Below are 10620 nucleotides of genomic sequence, written 5' to 3'. Positions count from 1 at the left end.
ACACAGCACTAAGCCATATCTCTAGTCTCTACTCTCACCCCCCCCCACACACACACTTTGGTGGTAATTTTTTGTTTGTTTCTTTTTGTTTGTTTTGTTGATCATGGAACTTAAACTCAGGGCCTGGGCACTGTCCCTGAGATTTTTTGCTGAAGGCCAGCACTTTACTGCTTTGAGCCATAGCTCTACTTCTGGTTTTCTAGTGGTTCATTGCAGATAAGTCTCATGGATTTTCTTGTCTGGGCTGGTTTTAAAAACGTGATCCTCATATTTCAGCCTCCTGAGTAGCTAGTATTACAGGCGTGAGCTACCAGTGCCTGCCTGCTAGTTATCCCCCCCACTACCCCCACCATCAGTTGTGGGGCTTGAACTCTGTGCTTGGGCGCTATCCCTCAGCTCTTCAGCTCAAGGCAAGCACTCTACCACTTAAGCCACAGCGCCACTTCCAGTTTTCTGGTGGTTTATTGTAGATAAGAGTCTCACGGACTTTCCTGCATGGGCTGGCTTTGAACTGCAATCCTCAGAACTCAGCCTCCAGAGTAGCTAGGATTACAGGCATAAGCCACCGGCACCCAACAATTTTTCATCTTTATGACAAATGTGCAAAGAAACAAAAATTCAAAAATATTGAATAACTTTCTGAGAATCATCCACAAGGTAACTAGCCACATAGCCTTGTCCTCCTCCTCCTCTTCTTCCTCTTCCTGCTGGTTCTAGCCAATCCTTCCACAATGCCACCTTTTTGGCTACCACCTACTTTTGCTTCCTTCTCCATGTATACTGAGAACTACACCCAGATACCAAGAGCACAGATGTCCACAGATGCAGGTTTGCCAGGAAGAGTGTTACATCATAGTCACTAAAGGAGGAGGAAAGGGGGGGGGGTAGATAACGATTGAGGTAATCATGAAATACTGTTTAGTGATTAGCAATCTTGAAACTGGAAAGGATGAGTCAGGCAGGTTTAAGAGAGGAAGTGAGTCTCGTGAAAAAAATGTGCATTCAGAAGGTTGATCCTGGGCTTTAGAGAGAGGGGGCAGGAAGGATATTTCAGGTGTGTAGTATGACATGAGGGTGGGGGCGAGAAAGCCAAACAGACTTATCTGTCTGGAAGAGAAAAGTTGAGCCAGGTGCCTTTGGAGATAAGAACAATGGAATTAATTACAAGCCTCCTGCTTGAAGGTAAAGAAGCTGTCAGGAGTTATATTTGGCCTTCTCCATAAGATAAGTTAGAGGGGCTGGGAAGGTGGCTCAGTGGTAGAGCGATTGCCTTGCATGCCTGAGGCCCTGGGTTCGATTCCTCAGCACCACATAAGCAAAAAGAAAAATGACCGGACCCCCCCCCAAAAAAAAGATAGAACCAGATAGATTCCTGAGGGCGATGAGCTGAAAGATGTTCAAGGAAGTTTTTCTCTGCTCACTGTTGAGAAAGAACAAGCAACAACTGAATATTAATCATTGAGTAAATGAACTGAGTCCCAGACAGCTTTCACAATGCCCTGTCAAGGTAAATAGGTATCAACAAAGAAGCAGTGCATCCAGAGGGCTGACAAAGGTTAAGCAATTTGCTCAAAGTCATGCAGCTGGGGTAAAAGATCAACAGAAATCAAACCATAGTCTAGATGTCTGCTGCATATGTGGGAGTAGCCACTGCCAGAGATGCAATCCATAGCCTCCTGAGATCTAGCGGTCCAGGTTTTTCCACAGTGATGCCTCTTCCTCTGCAAATCCTGTCTGTACGCTGATCCTAGTGTGTGCACACCTGAACACACACACACACACACACACACACACACACACACACACACACACACACAGCCTCTAGGATACCAAACACAGACCAGAGATGGTTTGAAAGAATGAAAGAGTTTTTGGTTAAGGCTACTGTGTAAACTAGCCTACAACAATGTTCTTTCCTTTTCCTCCTCCTCCTCTTCTTCCTCTTCCTGCTCCTCCTCCCCCCTCCTCCTTTTCCTCCTTTTCCACTCCTTCTCATCCTCCTTCTTGCCAGTAGTGGGGCTTGAACTCAGAGCCTGGGCCTGGGCACTGTCCTTTAGATTTTTTTCTCAAGGCTGGTACTCTACCACTTGAACCACACCTCCACTTCTGGCATTTTGATGGTTGATTGGAGATAAAAGTCTTATGTACTTTTTCTTCCCAGGCTAACTTTGCACTATGATCCTCAGATGCTCAGCCTTGTTCTTAAGACAGGAAGCAAAACTAGGAGATAGGCACTGAAGCTATCTCTGGATATTGTGTGATGTGTGGCAGTGTGGAAGCATTCCATTTTTGATCCTTAGCATCAGAGATAGGCATCACAGAGTGCTGGTTGCCTAAGATCAATCTAGTACTGGACCTCCCCCGCAAAAAGCACCTTTGTTACCTGCTGTCACTCACAACTGTAAATCCAAGCTATTCAGGAGGCTAAGATCTGGAGGACTGTGATTTAGAGCCACAATGAGCAGAAAAGTTTGCTAGACTCTACCTCTGAAATAACCAGTAAACACAAAGGCTAGAGGCATGTAGTAGAGGCTGGTAGTGTATACACCTAGCAAGCACAAGATCCTGAGTTCAAACTCTAGTATAAATAAATGAAATAAAATAAAATCTCCACTTTTCCTGGAGTTTATATTCACTGTCCTATGTACATTTTTCAATAATGGAGAATAAATGGTTACTGAGCACTTGAAATGTGATTAATACAATTAAGGCTATATGGGCCTCTTAACAAGATAGGATAGGACAGATGTCCAGGGTGAAACTGAAGCTGGAGAAAGACAAGGGCTCATGGGATCCATAGAAGGAGCTCCTCACTTGGACTCAGATTGACTTACAAGACACTTGTTCTAGATCTGGTGTTATGTACTTTTCCCCTCCTTAAGCTTCAGATGCTTCTTTTATTCCTGTAAAACTTGTCAATAAGGAATAATATATAAGCCAGGCACTGGTGGGTCATGCCTATTATCCTAAGGAGGCTAAGATCTGAAGATCACAGTTTGAAGTCAGCTTAGATGGAAAAGTGCATGAAACTCTTATCCAGTTAACCACCAAAAAGCTGGAAGTAGAGCTGTGATTCAAGTGGTGGAGTGTTAACAGCAGGGACAGGGAGTCCAGTGTCTGCGTTCAAGCCCCAGGACCACCATAGAAAGGAAAGAAGGAAGGAAGGAAGACAGGCAGGCAGGCAGGCAGGCAGGCAGGGAGGGAGGGAGGGAGGGAGGGAGGGAGGGAGAAAGGGAGGGAGGGAGGGAGAGAGAAAAAAGAAAGAAAAAGAAAGGAAGCAAGGGAAGAAAGGAAGAGAGGAGAGGGAGAGAGAAGAGGAGTCGGGGGAAGGAGTAGGGAGGCAGGGATGAAGAAAGGAGAAAATAGAACAATGAAACCTGTCCAAATTGTTTTAAGAATAGGGAGGGGTAAGGAGGGTGAAAGAGGGGGTAAGGTTGATGAGATACATTGTATGCATGAATAAAAAAAGTCACAATCAAACCCCTCTTATACAACTAATGCATCAACATAAAAAGAATTTAAAATGCACTAATCATACGCATGCAACTTTGATCCTGATTTTTAAAATTCTCCCAGTTATGAGGATGGATAAGGGATCAATGGGGAATGGAACTACTGGGAGTGGCAGTGAAGGCAGTTGGAAAACCTCTTTAGAAGTTAGAACTCTGCTGGTGGCTCACGCCTGTATTCCTAGTTACTCATGAGGCTGAGATCTGAGGATTGTAGCTCCAAGCCAACCTGAAAGGAGTCTGTGAGACTCTTTTTTTTGGGGGGGGGTCCGGTCATGGGGCTTGAACTCTGGGCCTGGGCGCTGTCCCTCAGCTCTTCAGCTCAAGGCTAGCGCTCTGCCACTTGAGCCACAGCGCCACTTCCGCTTTTTTCTTTTTGCTTATGCGGTGATAAGGAATCGAACCCAGGGCCTCAGGCATGCAAGGCAAGCACTCTACCACTGAGCCACCTTCCCAGCCCCTCTGTGAGACTCTTATATTAAGTTAACCAACAAAAAGCCAGAAGTGAAATATGGTTCAAGTGGTAGAGTGCCAACTTTGAACAGAAAAACCAAAGGGACAGTGCCAGGTACCCAAGCTGGAGCCCCAGGACTGGACTGTGGGCGACAAACCCTGAATCCAGATCCGAATCCTTGTGTCTTCAAGGAGTGAAGGAGAGAACACTGTTTCTGAGGAATAAAATGTAGTCTGAGTAGTTGTTGGGACTGAGATGCAGGGACAAAAGCAACTTTGAGTTCAACTGGCAGGTTGTAAAGCTGTGATGAGCATTTATGCTTTCTATAGAGTTCTTGGAATGTGGTAGAGGGATGAGGGTCCTGTGGATGAGAAAGGGCTACTTCTAACCTGTTTGGTTTCATATAGCAAATGTCCCCAGGCAGCAAGAAATACTCACCACTAGAGAGGTCAGAGCAGAACAGGTCAATGTGGGCGTCAGGCATGTAATTATTGCCCAGCAGTGAATGAAGCTCCAAGGGGAGGAAAGATGAGGGAACCCACAAACAAGTTTTGGTAGAATCATGATGAGGGCATATACAAAGCAACAAGGCAGAGCAGCCTTAGTGGGGGAGCAAAGGAAGATGTGGATAATGAAGAGAAGAAGAGAGTTTCTGTGTTCTCAGAGCCATTATTAATAAGAAATAATAATGACTAAATACTTGATAGCCATTATAATGAGAATTGAGACTTTGCCTAGAGCCACATGCTTAGAGGTGATGGAGCCTGGCTCCCAGGTTGTTGGATTCCAAAAGTAATGCTCTTTCCAGCTTGACCTTTCATACCACACTCTATGAGAGCCACACTCTATGTGAGCAGTGAAGAAGGATGTGCTGAGGCTTCTGGGAAGCTGGGGTTGATGAGCTGGAGGGTGACCTTCCACCTCCCAGTGAAGAAGCCAGCAAGGAGGAAACTGCCTCTTTTGTGGCACAGTAGGTTTCAAGTGATAGATGCTTAGACAAGATATTTGGATAAGGAGACACTCTGGAGACTTGAGGGGAAATCCAATGTTGGGAAGTCCCAGGTCATGCTAAATGAAACGAAAGGGGAAGAGATGAGCAGGGTGCCTGTCAAATGGCAAGGAGGGAAGAGCTCAATCCTTATTTCTTATAACAAGGATCCTTCCCTGAGTCCAGCTTCTTGATTTTCTTTCTCTAACCCTGACCACCACAGAGGGCAAAGGGAAGGTTGGTGAATCCCCAGTAGCCCAAAGATACTCAATGACATTGTCACATATATATTCACCAAGGAGCTAGGGCTGGAAATCAGGTTTCCAAGTGATTATCTCAGCATTTTCTCCAAATATTTCTTTATTGAGATTGACTACATAAATTTCATAGTACTGTGGCATAGCTATACTAAACTAACGTCATAAATACCTTTTAACCTTCACAATGGTAATTATCATTATCTTAATCTACAAAGCTTATGAACCCTACAGACTTTAATAATAAAACTATTTCTTTCAAATCTGGTGATATGTACATTTTCCCCTTTTATTTAGTGTCAGCTGTTCCCTCTTTCTGTCTCATTCCCTCCCTTCCATCACCACCCTAGAGTTGCTTAGTTCACTTTCACCAATGTCCAATGCAGCTGAGGGCCCCCTGTGCTGTATTTTCACCCATTTTTCTCTGATTCTGTGCTCTCCTTCTAGCTTTCCTCAGATGTGCACGTATATACACCATATATGAGGTATAGATCTAGAGTCATCTAAAAATGATACAACAAATTAAGAAGCAGTCTCTTTTCCCTGTCTTTTATCTCTGCATTTTTGTACCCATCTATTCTATCATGATATGTTTAGTAAAAAGGTGGTGAGCGTGGGCTGGGAAGGTGGCTCAGTGGTAGAGCGCTTGCCTTGCATGCCTGAGGCCCTGGGTTCGATTCCTCAGCACCACATAAGCAAAAAGAAAAAAGCCAGAAGTGGCGCTGTGGCTCAAGTGGCAGAGTGCTAGCCTTGAGCTGAAGAGCTGAGGGACAGGGCTCAGGCCCAGAGTTCAGGCCCCATGACTGACAAAAAAAAAGAAGAAGAAGAAGAAAGAAGAAGAAGAAAGAAGAAGAAGAAAGAAGGAGAAGAAGAAGAAGAAAGAAGAAGAAAGAAGAAGAAAGAAGAAGAAGAAGAAGAAGAAGAAGAAGAAGAAGAAAAAGAAGAAGGTGGTGAGTTATAGTGGAAAGGTTATAACTATAACCAGGACATTTACTCCCAAATAACATTAGCTAATGTGTGCTTATTACCCTTCAGGGAGCTCCCTAATGGTGGCAGATTTTCAGAGACATGTTGGGAAAAATACTAAATTGTAGATTATGCTGAGTTGGTTGGGACAGATTTGGCCAGATGGTATTGAATAGGGATAGAGTGGGGTTCTTTGTTCCTCAAACAATCTGTGCAAGAGAAAATGTAGCTGGGCACTGGTGGTTCATACCTATAATCCTACTTATTCAGGAGCCTGAGATCTGAGGATTGCAATTTGAAGCCAGCCTCAGCAGTAAAGTACATGAGACTCTTATCTCCAATTAACCACCAAAAAGCTGGAGGTGAAGCTATCGCTCAAGTGGTAGAACACCAGTCTTAAGCAAAAAGCCAAGCTAAAGCATGGTGGCCTGAGTTCAAGCCCCAGCATTGGCACACACAAAAAAAGCAAGTAGATGTGTGGGAAGCAGAACATCAGTGTGAGAAGACAGGGCTGTTGTTGGCATGGGATAAAAGCTGACCCATGACTCATTTGCTAAAAATCACTAATGTGACTTCTAGCTTCCCTACGAGAGCTTTACTCCTAAAATGACAGGGTTCAGACCAGACTTTGTGATTGCTGGATCCTGTTTGGGAGTGTGGGTTTTAAGGAAGACAGTGACAAACTGTGAAGTAGAGAGAGGAGAGAGAGAGAGAGAAAGACAGAGACAGAGACAGAGAGACACACAGAGAGATATCAGGATGTTAAGGAGATGCTATAATCAGAGTAAAACATTTATTTGCTGAACTGGAAGCAAAGACTCAAGGAACATATGCTAATGGCTTTCAAAATCCTGAAATACAAACTATTAATTCTGTTTATTTTGAGAGAAAAAGAACAAAGAGCAGTGAGTATATGTAGACTTACTATGAACAACTCTAATAATTTAAGATGCCTAAAGTGGCCTGAGCTTCAAAGAGTGGTGATGATCTCATCACCCTGGGAGGCCATCAAACAAATGTTAGTTGACCACTCTTAAGAATATAGTAGAAAAAAAAAGAATATAGTAGAGGGGCTGGGAAGGTGGCTCAGTGGTAGAGTGCTTGCCTCGCATGCATGAGGCCCTGGGTTCAATTCCTCAGCACCACATAAGCAAAGAGAAAAAAATCCAGAAGTGGCGCTGTGGCTCAAGTGGTAGAGTGTTAACCTTGAGCTGAAGAGCTGAGGGATAGCGCCCAGGCCCAGAGTTCAGGTCCACGATCGGACCAAAAAAAAAAAAAAAGAATTTAGTAGATGGATTGGGAAGGTGGCTCAGTGGTAGAGTGTTTGCCTAGAATGCATGAAGCCCTGGGTTCAATTCCTCAGTACCACATTAACAGAAAAAGTCGGAAGTGGCGCTGTGACTCAAGTGATAGAGTGCTAGCCTTGAACAAATGAAGCGCCCAAGCCCTGAGATCAAGCCCAGGACTGGCAAAAGAAGAGAAAGAGAGAGAGACAGAGAGACAGAGAGACAGAGACAGACAGAGACAGAGACAGAGAGAGAATGTAGTAGAGGACATTCAAAGACCAGAGTCTCCCTACCCTGAAGTTCTGCAAGATTCTCATCCCAAGGATGGCTCAGAGCCAAGAATAACTCAGAGCCAAGAAGATGCTCTATACTGCCTAGTCTCCCAGGGTACTGTGGTGCTTGGAATCTTTTTCTCCTACCTGAACCCCAGCTCCTTCTGAGTCAGGCTGGGGAAGTATCTTAATGGTCAATGGTGCTATTATGTGCCTATAGCATACTTCCTAGGTGGGAAAGACAGGGAACAAACCAACCAGTGAGAGAGGAGCCTCTTACTGCTTTCAGTGACTGTCTTTTAGGGAAAGTCCCCAAGGATAGCATCCTTTTTCAGCCAGGGTGTGGTAGGTGCTGACTCAGGTTGGCGTTGGCGTTTCTGGAGGGAAGAGATTAAGGAAAAACAGCCTGGATATGGCACAGAAAAGCTGGAAAAACTTCTTGAACCAGAATTGGAGAGTCTATTATAGGAGTCAGGCACTGAATGGTGGTTGATGATGACATATCAGCTTAATATTGTTGGAGCACTTGTGGCACTGGGACTGAGGTCAAGAGGCACTGCTTGGCAGTGGCCTGGCAGAGCACTACACAAAGAGCAACATCACATTCAGGTTAGAGAATATACAACATCAATTCCAGGAATTAGAAGATCTGAAATTCTATGTCAAATAAGAAAGCAAAGTCATGGAATAATAAGGGGAGAAAGTGGCGCTGTGGCTCAAGTGGTAGAGCACTAGCCTTGAACTGAAGAGCTGAGGGACAGCGCCCAGGCCCAGAGTTCAACCTCCATGACCAACAAAAAGATATTAATAAGGGGTGACTATGGGGGCCTGGAGAAGGATGGGATACTCTGCCTGGCAGATGAGCAAAAACGAAAAGGACTTGTCCCAAGAAAGAGGAGCTGTTCAGTGGGTGAGAGCTTAGCCCTCACCTGTGACTTATTCCACTCATCCATTACATAATAATGACAGTACCCCTGGGCTGTTCCCATACTGGGCACAGGGCTGGGGCAGTGAGCCAAACACAGCTAGTCATTGCCTTCATGGTCTACAGCAGAATGGTCCAATTGGATGATGAAAAGAATCACTGAACCAGATCACAGGGAAATGTGTGGTGCTGGGCAAGCACCTTGTATGGGAGCTGCCCTTGGTGAGACAGGTTTCCAAGAGGAAGTGAGGAGGAAGAGGAGGAGGAGGAGGAGGAGGAGGAATACTGGCTTGGAGGTCTGGCACATACTTCTTCTATGTTTTGCAGCATCAGGTCCCTAACTTACCACTCTCGCCCCTGTGAAGTCACTTGACTCTCTACCAGAGAGGAATCATTTGACTCTATTTTCCTTTATCCAACAAAGTGCCTTAATCATGGTAGTGGCCCAGTAAATACTTATCTAACTCAGCCAACCAGTCATCAAGTAACTAGGCCTGGGTACCAGTGCAGCTCAATACAACAGGGGCCAAGAGGAACAAGATTCCTGCTCTCAGCCTGTACTCCTAGCTACTCATGAGGCTGAGACCTAGGGATTGAAGTTTGAAGTCAGCCTGGGCAAAATAATCCATGAGACCCTTGTTGCCAATTAACCACCAAAAAGCTAGAAGTGGAACTGTGGCTTAAGTGGTAGAGCACCAGTCTTGAACAAAAACAAAACAAAACTAAGGGACAGAGCCCCAGGCCCTGAGTTCAAGCACCACAACATACACACACACACACACACACACACACACACACACACACACACACACACACACAAAATCCCCCCTCCCCATCTGTCTCACAGAGACAGATCCTGTAGAAGTAAATGCACATAGCAGGAGATTTCAGAGAATCATAAGCATTCTGAGGAAAATCAAAATGTGTTTTGAGACAGAGCTGGTGTGTTGGAGACTCTGGGGAAGAACGAAATGAATGAGTCCTGGAAGCTCCAAAGGACAGACTAGAACCTCACTGGGATGGGTGAGGGATTAGGAGGAGGAGCTGAAGATGTCAGATCCCAGGGTGGGGTGTGGGCTAGGTAAGTCATCAGGGGAGGGCACAGTGTAGCCCGCACATCCGGGCCTTGATACACCAGAGGGAGTGGACAGGGAGTGGTATGTAAACTAAAATTCAGTGTAAAGGAAAGAATGCCTGGAATTGCTGACAGGAGCAATGCTGTGTTCCTTTGTTATCTTTGCACCATCATGACTCAGGCTTGAGCTCTGGCACTGAAGCAGAGGAAATACGAAGAACTTGGATGGATTCTAGAAGTCAGTGGGTCTCCAGAGGACGAATCCTGGGGTATAGACATTGTCATAGCTGCCCAGCCTACCTGTTCCCAAGGAAAGACAATGAAGCTTTTACCAGGCCATCCCACTGTGCTTGTGAGCTTAGCCACACTGAGTGGCTTGACACTATTCAGTTCTGTGCACCTTGACCAAAATCTCTGTCCATGGGTAGATAGCAGTAGGGTGGGGAAATGAAGAATCCAAGCCCCAGTGCTAGACTAGGATAGGGTTTTTAACTCCTTCATATTTATTTATTTAGCTAGTGTGTGTGTGTGTGTGTGTGTGTGTGTGTGTGTGTACGTGCATACATACTAGTCCTGTGGCTTGAACTCAGAACCTGGGAGTTGTCTCTGAGCTTTTTTTGCTCAAGGCTAGCACTGTAACACTTGGGCCACAACACCATTTCCAGCTAGTTTTGGAGGTTGATTGGAGATAAGACTTTAACAGCCAGGCACCAGTGTCTCATGCCTGTAATCCTAGCTACTCAAGAGTTTGAGATCTGGGCTGGGAAGGTGGCTCAGTGGTAAAGCGCTTGCCTTGCATGCATGAGGCCCTGGGTTCGATTCCCCAGCAGCACATAAGCAAAAAGAAAAAAGCTAGAAGTGGCGCTGTGGCTCAAGTGGTAGAGTGCT

This window comes from Dipodomys ordii, unplaced genomic scaffold, assembly GCF_000151885.1.
Source record: "Dipodomys ordii isolate 6190 unplaced genomic scaffold, Dord_2.0 Scaffold84, whole genome shotgun sequence".
Lineage (NCBI taxonomy): Eukaryota > Metazoa > Chordata > Mammalia > Rodentia > Heteromyidae > Dipodomys > Dipodomys ordii.
This window is presented reverse-complemented; position numbering follows the sequence as displayed.